The sequence below is a fragment of the Papilio xuthus genome, unplaced genomic scaffold (assembly GCF_000836235.2).
Source record: "Papilio xuthus unplaced genomic scaffold, Pxut_1.1 DF829660.1, whole genome shotgun sequence".
NCBI classification, from domain to species: domain Eukaryota; kingdom Metazoa; phylum Arthropoda; class Insecta; order Lepidoptera; family Papilionidae; genus Papilio; species Papilio xuthus.
The window spans coordinates 2,323,922-2,336,331 of record NW_013528989.1 but is presented as its reverse complement, the minus strand read 5'-3'; the positions used below and the strand labels follow the sequence as shown (position 1 = coordinate 2,336,331).

Here is a 12,410-nt window from a genome sequence, read left to right as displayed (position 1 = left end):
TTATTTATTGGTAGTTATTTCATGGAATGTCACGGCTGTCCACATTAAAAGTTGTTGTATGTTAAAAATTAAAAAAAAACAGTGCATCTACAACTCTTGAGCGATGAGGGAGTGTCGCTTGCACTTATAATCTTAAGTTAGTTTTATTTAGTAAATGTTTATTTTATAGCTATAAAATATTAAACATAATTTAGAATGAATTAAATATAAATAATATATAAAATTACCTAATAATGGTACGATAATCGAATTAGAAATATAAGCATACATGAAATATATTAAAGTAAATGATAAAGCGACTATAAATATACAATATTCAGTGATATATAACACTATATAACAAATACATAGGACGATACACCAGCTTGGCGACTGCAAGAATTCTGTAAACGGAAGGGAAGGTAAGTTTGAAACTTTTTTTTTAAATAACACACAAATTAATGACGTTCTGCCAATATTTTGTTTATATTTTTGACTTTAACTTAGTATTTAGAATGCATTTTATTAATTTGTTTTGTTGACCTTCATCAGTTTAAGGTCATAAAAATTATGATGCCACGTATTCGTTTATTCAATTTCTATAGGCAATGATACTACGACCTTTCTGACGGAATGTTAGAGAAATTTATTCTATGAAACTATATTTTTGTAGTCTTCGTCGTCTAAAACTAGCTTCAGGATACGTCCACCTAAATTAGATGTCTTTACACCCCAAACTTTACTATTATACTACTAGTATTGGGGTTGATGGTTTTTATTTTTTAATGTATTAATGAAAAGAAATAGATTAGGCATAATTTAAACTCCCAGATGGCCTGTTTAAAATTATCCCTAGTTATTATACTGTTTTGGCTCACTGGCTCCAGTTACTGTTAATATTATGCCAGTCCTTATCTAGCCAGCGCTACTATGCTACTGTACTGGCATAATGTAAGCCCGGCATTAGTTATTAGTTTAATATGGGCTATGAATAAATAGAAGACGACTGTACCCAATCGATTTTGAGTATTTAATTTCTTTTTACGGAGGAAAGTACAATATTAGATTCAATACTTCAGATCGGTAATTTTCTTTTTTTAAATTAATGATAATATTCAGGTAAGTAACGTTGGATTATCTTAAACATTTTAGAGAGACAAAAAAATTCCAGCAACGTCACGAATGGTCACATCGTACGTGCTTTTATCGAAAAAAAAAAACATTCGTGCGCGCTCTTACACGACATATTCCCGCCATATTTGATGACAGTTTTTGCCTTATTGAAAAATGTCTACACGAGAATCGTTTAAAATAATTTGTAGAAATGCAAGAAAAGGCTTCTCCAGTGGCCCAATACGAATGTATTTTTTATTTTATCTTATTAATATTATAAATGCGAATGTTTAGGTGGATGTGTGCTTAGAAGATATCTCCGGAACGGATCAATGGATCTTGATGAAATTTGACATAGTTATTCCGTTTTTTTTATTCCGTGTGGACGGAGTCGCGGGCGCATGTTATTTTTAAATATTATCAATAAGATTATATAGATTAAACAGGATTAGTTTGTGCGAGAAAGTATTTCAAGAGCCATTCCCGCCACGGAGTGTAAAATAAATTGACAAATTTCGTCGATAATGTAACTAATATTATATCGAATTTTTTCGTTATGAGTCCCGCAAAAGTTTTGTTTATGTTGTAGAGCAGACGAGATTTGTGCCAGGATTGTGTCAAATTGTATTCTATAATCTCTGCCTAGACCTCTAGGTGCGATTGCGTTCACCTAACCATGTTTTATCTAGCATCGTGCAGCAAATATAACATTAAATATAAATTACCCTTATCTATGCATAATATTTGCATGTTTTCTGTGACCCTAAGTTATCTACGGAAATGTCACTTTCTGGAGGAATGTCACATCTGTAGTTTAAAGTAAATAAGACGTAATAAATATTTATATTTTCTTGACTTACAATCTTTATATGCCTAAATAGTACTTAATAATTTACTAAAATGTATTATTCAAATGAATTTAATTTAACGTTGGTAGAGACTTCTTTAACATCTTCGCACGAATAGTCCCAGCTCGCCCGGTGAAATACCACGACCTCTTACCCTTCCCAACATTTTTCTTATAAGGATATAGAGGGTTCATGGAAAGGGAAAATATTTTCTTTCTGTGCATCCTCTCCTCCGTCGATTAAAGGTAGGCAACGCATATGCAATTGCGTATGTCTATGGGCAACGGTCACTTTGCTATTTCAGCGATTTCAGCTGCTAGCTCGTTTGCCACCTTATGATGTAAAAGGTAATCCCTTTAGGCAAGGTTTCGAAGAAGGCAGTGTTCCCCCTTTGAATAGCTAGACTACTTTGTTTGTGGTTGCTGCCGGATCGGTCTCATGTGATGTCGACTATTTTTTTGCTATTTCCTTAAAAAGCCTTATAGTGCTAGGACCCCACAGACTAACATTACTTCTTAATAATAATATAAATGCGAAAGTTAAGACAAATGGATGGAGAAGTTATCTCCAAAGCGGTTCAGTAGATTTGGGTGAAGTTTGGCATAAATGTAAAACAGTCTGGAAGAACATAGATTACTATTTTTTAATTCCATCGCTGACTACAGCTGATAATATACAAAAGACATGCGACATCTGCATGATCTATGAACAGGTTTTGCCAACCTGTTGCTAAGGACGTCAAAACATGTTTTTAAATTTGTTTATTTAGTAGTAGTATAGAATACTAGTTGTTTCCCGCGACTCAGTGAGCGCTGTATCTTCAGAACGGATCGAAAAATCAAAAGATTTTTTGACACGGATATAATATATAGTGTGTAATTCCGTGCGGACGAAGTCGCGGGCAACAGCTAGTTGTTAAATAAATTTAGGATTAAGCTACATTTATCACAATAAAACTAAATAATCGCATAATTTTCTTAAAAATATAACGTTATGTCCGCCATGTTGGAATTTGACGTTACTCTGTTAATGTCGGCTTTAGATCGAAAACAAACTATAAAGTGTAGAGAATAAGGTTGAAATTCCAATATGTAATCTTACATCAATTTCAAAAGAAATCACATAACTCATAGTATTACACCGCCTTATAGTTATAAGCTTATTAATATTATAAATTACATCGTCTGCCAGTTTGTAAACGCTTAAGTAATATAAGGCCCTTCATACACAAAGCGACTAGTATTGCGCGTGCAAGATCGTCGAGAGAAAGTCGAAATTTTCAAGATGGCGGATCAAAACTATACAGCTGACATGTCGTTAGACTTTTATACCTATAATAGTTGTGTCAATCGCCTTAGTATGTTATCGTAATTCATATCAAAATTAGTATAAGATTTTTGGTGTATTTTACATCTGCTGCACAAATATTTATCGATGATAAGATGGCGATTGTCATTATTATGCTAGGCCCACTATACTTGTTAACAGACGACTTCCGACGAATTAAAATTGTGTACGAGCAACGCGGCTCTCGCGAACATACAATTAGTTTTGACGGTGTAAGACCGCCTTAAAATGATATACGTAATACCGTTATAATTATAATAGCTTCTATTTTTAATTTATTGATATGTCATAGGAAGATTAATAAATAAGAATCTTGTAATAATTGTGCCGATACTAATGTAGAAAACATATTTTCATCTCTGTTGTATATGGACAGGCTATCGGCCATCTTATTTTGTGCCTATTTGATTTTTGCCATATTAGCGCTGAATGTAACAATGGTGAGGATACCAACTAATAATAGATAAAGAGTTAACTGTCAGTTTCATCAATAGGCGAGTTTATTACGGTTTAGAAACAAAAGCTGCCCCCTCCCTAAACCCCCCACGACCCTTGCAACGCAAAAAGGTTGTATTTTGCCTTGAATATCATTATACTACAGGCAATCTAGTTTTTTTTAAGTTCATAATGGTCAGGGATCAAGCACTTGACTTGCAATCTGCAGGTCCTGGGTTCGAATCCCGCCATGTACCAATATGTTTTTCGATTTACATATTTTCGAATTACATTTATCCTATGTTCTTACGGTGAAGGAATACATCGTGATGCTGCACATATATATGTGTGAAGTCAACCAACCCGCACTTGGCCAGCGTGGTTGACTATGACCTAATCACCCTTAACTTAGGGTAGGCTCCGAGCCCCTCGGTGGGTACGTATAGCGAGTTGATGATGAATGGTGTAAGAGTACAAGAGCTTCGGCTATGGAAAGTCATGGATTTATCTCCTGTTTACTCCGATTTCGTTAAACTGTCGTAATGTTTGTATATTTAAGGGTAACATAAGACAATGCACTTAACTAACCTCTGTTATAAAGATATTTTTTTTTAATTAATAAAAATAAATATTTCGATAAAAAAATGTCAAAGATCAAGTGAGTTAGTAATTAAAAGAAATAAAAGTTTGTCGACCTTTTAATAAGCTGATTGAGAAAGACAGATCGGGAATTACTAATCTTACTAATATTATAAACTAGCTATCGCCAGTGACTCCGTCCGCGTGGATATATAAAAAAAGAAGTTAATCAAGTAAATTCAATTTCTTCAATGCGCAATTTCTTGCTTCGCACAGTCGCTTTGTGGAACGGTCTGTCCTCGGTGGTATTTCCAAATCAATACGACTTAGGGACCTTCAAGAAGCGAGCATACCATTTCCTTAAAGGCCGGCAACGCATCTGCAGTTCCTCTGGTGTTGCAGATGTCGATGGGTGTCGTTGAACACTTCGATGTTACCGCCGCTCGTTTGTCCCCTTCTCTTATATAAAAAAAAGTACACAGAAATGATAAAGTAAGAAAAATCACAAGACTGAGAACTCATCCAATCCGTTTGCAATACTATAAGGAAGGAAAAACCTTGGTTTGGTTTTAGTAAATGTGTTTTGAGTGTGTGTAGAGCGTCGGTGGCTCAGGGGTCAAGCACTAGACTTGCAACCTGCATGTCATGGGTTCGAATCCCGCCATGTACCAATGTGTTTTTCCATTTCCGATTTACATATGTACATTTATCCGACGTTCTTACGGTGAAGGAAAACATCGTGGTGCAACCTGCACATATCTGAGAAGAAATTCAAAGATATGTGTGAAGTCAACCAACCCGCACTTGGCCAGCGTGGTTGACTATAGCCTAATCACCCTTAACTTAGGGTAGGCTCCGAGCCCCTCGGTGGGGACGTACAGAGAGCTGATGATGATGAAATGTGTTTTGCTATCAATTACTTTTGTTTATAATTTTCTGGAGCTCCAAAATCGGACAATATTAGGTAATTAATTTAACTTACTTGTTATAATGAAAAAACAAATAAGAAAGGATATATGAACAAATGGTTTAGCCATTGGTGTAATGCTTTCTTTTGTTTTATCTCTTTCCTCTATTAGTCTTTCCCAAAGTGTGCGATAACGCCCCCTTGTGGGCGCTGCAGGTCTCAAGTTGCGGGTTATAGTAAAAGTTTCCTTTACAATTTTCCGTTAATATACATATATAGGTCACAATAATTAATTTAATTTGAAGTTATACTAGTTTTTAAATATGTGAAAATATGGGGGGCGCTAAAAAAATATTTATTCTCAAAGTTGGCAGTAGACAAAATAAGTTTGGGAACCACTGCTCTATATCTATACATATACCGTAACTGTTCAGTGTCTATTTTTATAATCTGCATGGAAAATTTATAAGTAAAACTATTATTTCTATAAAACACTAAACACTTTTTAACTTAAATAGATGATATAGCATTTAATTTTTTAATTTAGTCGCGTAATAGGGCAACTCGGGAAGCTTGCGCGCGCAGTACATTAGCTCACAGCAACCCCCCTACCCCCCGCGAGAGCACCCCTGCGGTACACGGCGAAGTCTCCTCACATGCCGGACATAAATCGTTGCGAGCGGTCGTCTAACGATTTATGTCCAGCATGATGCCCATATTATAATCTTAAACATTTACCATGAATATAGTTATTAGTACTTTACGTCTAATTATTTAAGTTTCTTGCTATTTTACGTTCGTATTGTTTGATTTTTCAATCACCAACTTCTTTGCTTCTCTTTCTCGATCTTCTTAGAACTAAAGCTTGCTAGTGTTATTGTGTAAAAAATATCTTACATAAGCTTATGTCTTAAGTCTATGTTCTAAATCCTTGCCAAATTTTATCGAGATCCGTTGATCCGTTCTGGAGATACCTTCTAACATCTATCCATCCATATACCTAAACTAGCATTTATCTTATATATACTAGCTGTCGCCCGCAATTCCGTCCCCGTGTATATATAAAAAAACTTAATAAGTGTAGCCTATTTGTTCTTCCAGACTATGTTCTATATGTATGCCAAATTTAATCGAGATCCGTTCAGCCGTTCTAGAGATATCTTCAAACACCCATCCATCCATCCACATCACATCCATCTAAATGTAAAATGAATAGTATCCTATGTCCGTCTCCTGGCTCTAAGCTACCTCCTCACCAATTTTCAGTCATATCGGTAAAGTCGTTCTTGAGCTATAAATAGTGTAACTAACACCACTTTCTTTTATATATATATAGATATCGATCAATTCTCTATCTCCGCCATCGTAAGTTGACTGTAATTCGTCCGACGTACTGAGGCATTCACTAGAAGAAAAGACTTAACATGTATTGATAGAACGGACATTACGAACTAATTTATATGCTCAAAAATATTTAAATGAGATTGATTTGAAGAACCCCTAGTTTGGCATGCCGAGACACATTGGTCTATTTTATTTAGTCGCGTAATAGAGCAACTCGGGAAGCTTGCGCGCGCAGTACATTGGCTCACAGCAACCCCCCCTACCCCTCGCGAGAGCACCCCTGCGGTACACGGCGAAGTCTCCTCACATGCCGGACATAAATCGTTGCGAGCGGTCGTCTAACGATTTATGTCCAGCATGATGCCCATATTATAATATTAAACACTTACCATGAATATAGCTTTTTATTTATAACTCAAGAACGGCTTTACCGATATGGTTGAAAATTGGTGAGGAGGTAGCTTAGAGCCAGGAGACGGACATAGGATACTACTTATTCATTTTTTTTTTCGAATTTATACCTTGAAGAGCTGCTTTTTATTTTACTTACTAATATTATAAATGCGAATGTTTAGATGGATGTGATGTGGATGGATGGATGGGTGTGCTACAATAATTCAGTTTTTTATATATCCACGCGGACGGAGTCGCGGGCTACAGTTAGTAGATATATAGATTACAATATTACAATACAAATAATCGAAGTTCTTTTTTAAAAGTTCCATTACGTAGATGTTATTTTCTTCAAACACTGAGTTACACAATAACAATAGAAACCTTTAGTTCTAAGAAGGTCGAGAAAGAGAAGCAAAGAAGTTGGTGATTGAAAAATCAAACAATACGAACGTAAAATAGCAAGGAACTTAAATAATTAGAGGTAAAGTACTAATAACTATATTCATGGTAAGTGTTTAAGATTATAATATGGGCATCATGCTGGACATAAATCGTTAGACGACCGCTCGCAACGATTTATGTCCGGCATGTGAGGAGACTTCGCCGTGTACCACAGGGGTGCTCTCGCGGGGGGTAGGGGGGTTGCTGTGAGCCAATGTACTGCGCGCGCAAGCTTCCCGAGTTGCCCTATTACGCGACTAAATTAAATAGACCAATGTGTTTCGACATGCCAAACTCGTAATGCCCTTTCTTTCAATATATGTTAAAAGTCCTTTCTTCTAGTGAATGCCTCTGTACGTCAGTCGAATTACAATCAACTTACGATGGCGGAGATAGAGAATTAATCGATATCTATATATATAAAAGAAAGTCGTGTTAGTTACACTATTTATAACTCAAGAACGGCTTCACCGATATGGTTGAAAATTGTTGAGGAGGTAGCTTAGAGCCAGGAGACGGACATAGGATACTATTCATTTTACATTTAGATGGATGTGATGTGGATGGATGGATGGGTGTTTGAAGATATCTCTAGAACGGCTGAACGGATCTCGATTAAATTTGGCATACGTATAGAACATAGTCTGGAAGAACAATAGGCTACACTTGTTAAGTTTTTTTATATATACACGGGGACGGAATTGCGGGCGAAAGCTATGCTAGTTTAGGTATATGGATGGATAGATGTTAGAAGGTATCTCCAGAACGGATCTACAGATCTCGATAAAATTTGGCAAGGATTTAGAACATAGACTTAAGACATAAGCTAATGTAAGATATTTTTTAATTCCGCGCCAATGGAGTTGAGGAAAACACGCCACGAAGGATGACTCTAGTCCTCTACCCTGTCCCATCCTTTTTCTGTACTTCCCGTCTGGTCAGGCAGGTAATCTACAAACTTTTAACTTACTGCAGACATCTCGTTCGACACCTTATTATCAATATTTGTACTGCACTTGAAAATCTATGAGGCGTATAGTACTTTCAAATATATAGCCTTGATCCAAAACTTCCGCGGCCCTTACCTCCAAATAATGTCAACATCGCATTTTCGACGCAACGTGTTTTATAATCTGTCCGTGTTATTTAAAGAAAGCAAGAACACGTGTCGAGCGCGTGGATATCACGCTCTCGTGTCGTGGCGTCCCCGAAAATTTAGCCGCCATTTTGGATTGCGTTTACAAGGAATGCTACGGTCGTATATTTAGATTTAAGTTTGGATGCATTTAATATAGCCGTAGGCCACTTTTGACTATAGAGAAACGGACTAAGCAAAGAGCTGAGTTATATAAGAACACAACAACCGGAGGGGATTAAGAATTGACTGGTTCGAACATTAAAAGTCAATGATTTCTACTACCATAACATAAAATAGTGAGAGGCTGAAAGTCTAATTTTGTTGTTAAGAAAGTACCTATAATATGGTTAAAAATAAATTAAAATTGTTACTCATTTCTTTGTATTATTTTAATTTTTTAATCTATTGATGCTTCTTTTACAAAAGAAATGAAGAGAAAAGAACGTGCATGGAGTTTAACATAAATTAAAATTACAAAAATAGGCATCGCGTTCGAATGCGTTCGTCATGCCAATTTAAAAAGTTAAAAGCCGAACGCGCGTAATGCTTACATGTCAAGATTTCCCGGCTTCGATATTTGAAAAGATTTTTTTTTTAAAGACGAACCATTTATTTTCGGCCAGACCAATAAGACGAATATTCTTTTTTAAATCCTATATTATCCTTTAATTTAATGTTGCCATGTTGGGTTGATATGTAAAATAAAATGCAAATCGATTTTAATAGATGCATATTATTAAGCTATCGTAGCCACACGTGTGGCTTATTAAAAATAAAACTATATGGCTGTCTGCCATTTATTTTAAACCATTATATGTGTAACATCTTTGTTACCAAATTAGAAAAAAAAACAAAATGTTCTGACCTATAAATTATTAAGAAAAATAAGCAGGAAAAACAAACTTTTATACTTATACTAGCTGTCGCCTGCGAGTACGTCCGCGCGGCGAAAAGTTAATAAGTAGCCTATGTGTTCTTTCAGACTATGCTCTACATCTAAACCAAATATCAGCGAGATCCTTTCAACCGTTCCGGAGAAACCTTCAAACATCCATCAATCCATCCATCCATATAAACCTTCGCATTTATAATATCAGTAAGAAATAAGATTTCAATTTAAAGGGGAAATTAGGTCAAGAGAAACGTCAAAATCTATAGCGGCCATCTTTTTATTCGATCATGTTTTGAACTGTCAAAGCATAATATTAAATTCTCTTCCCACTTAAGTTTAAAAATCTGTATAGTTTTTTGTCCCAGCATTAAGTATCAAAAGTTTATGATTTTTGTAGGCATAGTATATTGGATTCAAACCCAGATCGATGACCGTTGAAATATATACCAATGAGTCAATCGACGTCAGACCACACCCTCATATCTGTGCCAAAATTTATATATATTTACTAACAATAGTATGTAGGAAAGTGGTGTAGCCATGCCAACTGAGAATTCGGGACATCTGTCTGTACCTTTTGAGCACGGGATTGTTTTTTCTATTAAGGTTCTTTGGCTCATTAACATGTAAGTCATGCCAGTAATATAGCAAACTATAGATCGATAACGATATCTCGTTTGGCATATGTCAAATTAAATTATGACAGCTCACTAACGCCACTCTGACAATGTCAAGTGTCAAAGCCATGTGTTTCTATAATCATAGTTTTTATATTATTTCTGACTGAACTAACGGCGATAGTCTCTCCTCTATCACCAGGCCAGATATCCTGGTATACGTCAGCAACAAATTGCAGAAGATTGTTAGGAAATATCATTTTTAGATTTCCTCGTATGTCCAATAAAGTTAGGAAACGCAAAACCAACGAACAAACATCTTACATTAAATGCGAATGTTTGGATGTATGAATGGATGTTTAGTAGACGGTATCTTCAGAACGGCTGTTTATATCTCGCTGAAATGCTAGAACATAGAAGAACATAGTCAAGAAGGGTAGAACATAGTCTGTTAGAACATAGACTACTTATTAAAATTCTTTTTATATCGGTCGGAATCACGGCCGACAGCTAGTTTTAAATGTTTTTACATATCTTTGTGGCTCTAAACTTCGCTCGAGACACTGCAATGTTAAGCCGTAGCGGGGGCACACATGACCTTGAGCGTCCAACACATTTGAACAGAGTTATACTAGACGCGACTTGCGATATTTTTTTTTAATCGAATAAAATTACTGTTTTCCTTATCATTACGTTTTTTTAAACAATGTAAATTTTGTTTACGTTTAATAACGAGACATTATGTGTCATTTTGTTAGCGTGTTGCTAACTTAACAGTTACTGGCCACGTGATATAAACACGTGCTTTAAAGAAACGAGGTAAACAGAGAGATTTTATCGACTACACTGGAAGACCTCGGGTTAACTATATTTGCAATGAATAATACTGACTGTTTGTATAATAATATCGAAAAAAAAAATATTTCGTGAACATGATGATTTTTGTACACGATTTGCGTGTAAAGAAACTGTTTTTTTTTTTAATTTTTTCTTCTGTTTGTCTTAAAGTAGCGTTTGTTTCGGAAAATCTTTCCGGACTTTAACTGGAAGATGATACACGCATGGGCTTATAGACTACTTATTTGATAATTTACGCGTATTTATTACTTACAAAAATAATCAGAGCGTCGGTGGCTCAGGGGTTTAACACTTGACTTGTAATCTGCAGGTCCTGGGTTCGAATCCCGCCATGTACCAATGTGTTTTTCCATTTCCGATTTATATATGTACATTTATCCGACATTCTTACGGTGAAGGAAAACATCGTGATGCAACCTGCATATATCTGAGAAGAAATTCAAAGATATGTGTGAATTCAACCCGTACTTGGCCAGCGTGGTTGACTATGGCCTAATAACCCTTAACTTAGGGTAGCCTCCGAGCCCCTCGGTGGGGACGTATAGTGAGCTGATGATAATGATGGTACATTTATCTTATGTAGTTAGTGTGAAGGAAAACATTGTGTTGCTGCACATATCTCTGAATGTCAAAGATATGTGTGAAGTGACGCATCGGACCAGCATTCACTATGACATTCAACTTAGGGTAACGAGACCCACAGTGGGGACCTATAGCGAGCTAACGAATATAGAATATATATAGGTTTTATTATTGTAAATTATTTTGTATTTGTTTAAAAGGCGAGAGTCACTTTGGTATAAAAAAATCTATCCAGTCAAAGGTCAATACTGATAGTGACATTTAAAAAAAACAACTGAAATACACATACAATTGAAATTATGCTTTATTTTGTATACAATACGATTCATATTATATTATTTTGTTAAGATAAGAAAGAGAGTGGTATAAGTTATCGGGTTTGATATGTGGGGTTTCCTCGGAGTGGGGAGATTTTTTTTTTGTATTTTATTAGACAGATAAAGTAATATTTATTTATATATGCTATTTAAAAAACTAATAAAAAAGCACAGGCTTGGTTATTCAGTTTTTTTTATTCCGCGCGAACAAAGTCACGGACAGAAAGCTAGTATTTATGTTATTGTTAACTTGATGTCAAAAGAACGTTGGTGGGTTAGTGATTAAGTATTGGATTCACATCTACAGGTCCGAGTTCAATCTTTAACGTTCACTATTGTGTTTATTTTACATTAGGGAACATACCCATACTACGTGACATATTTTTTAGTTTTTTCAACCCCTCCCTCCCCTCGGTGACCACTCGTAGTATATGCCAAGACCCCCTTTAGTTTTTACGTAGTAATTTTGCTCATACTCGTCTTTATAGCATAAGACTGCATGCATACTTAAATTACTAGTGAATTATGTATTATGAAAACAAGTAACGACTACGTGACAAAAACATGAGCCACGCCCCCCGCTCCTGTGACTGACCGTAGTATTTTAAGGCAAACCC

At 35.6% G+C, this 12,410-nt stretch overlaps 1 protein-coding gene across 1 annotated transcript in view; it reads left to right on the top strand.

Annotated features, from left to right (window-relative positions):
• The first annotated feature begins 96 nt into the window (after positions 1–96).
• The window catches only part of Gbs-70E (Glycogen binding subunit 70E), a 24,901-nt gene continuing 12,587 nt past the window's right edge, over positions 97–12,410 (top strand). The window contains exon 1 of the mRNA XM_013310071.1: positions 97–401. The gene's annotated coding sequence lies outside the window, so the exon portion shown is untranslated. The remainder of the gene's footprint in view (positions 402–12,410) is intronic.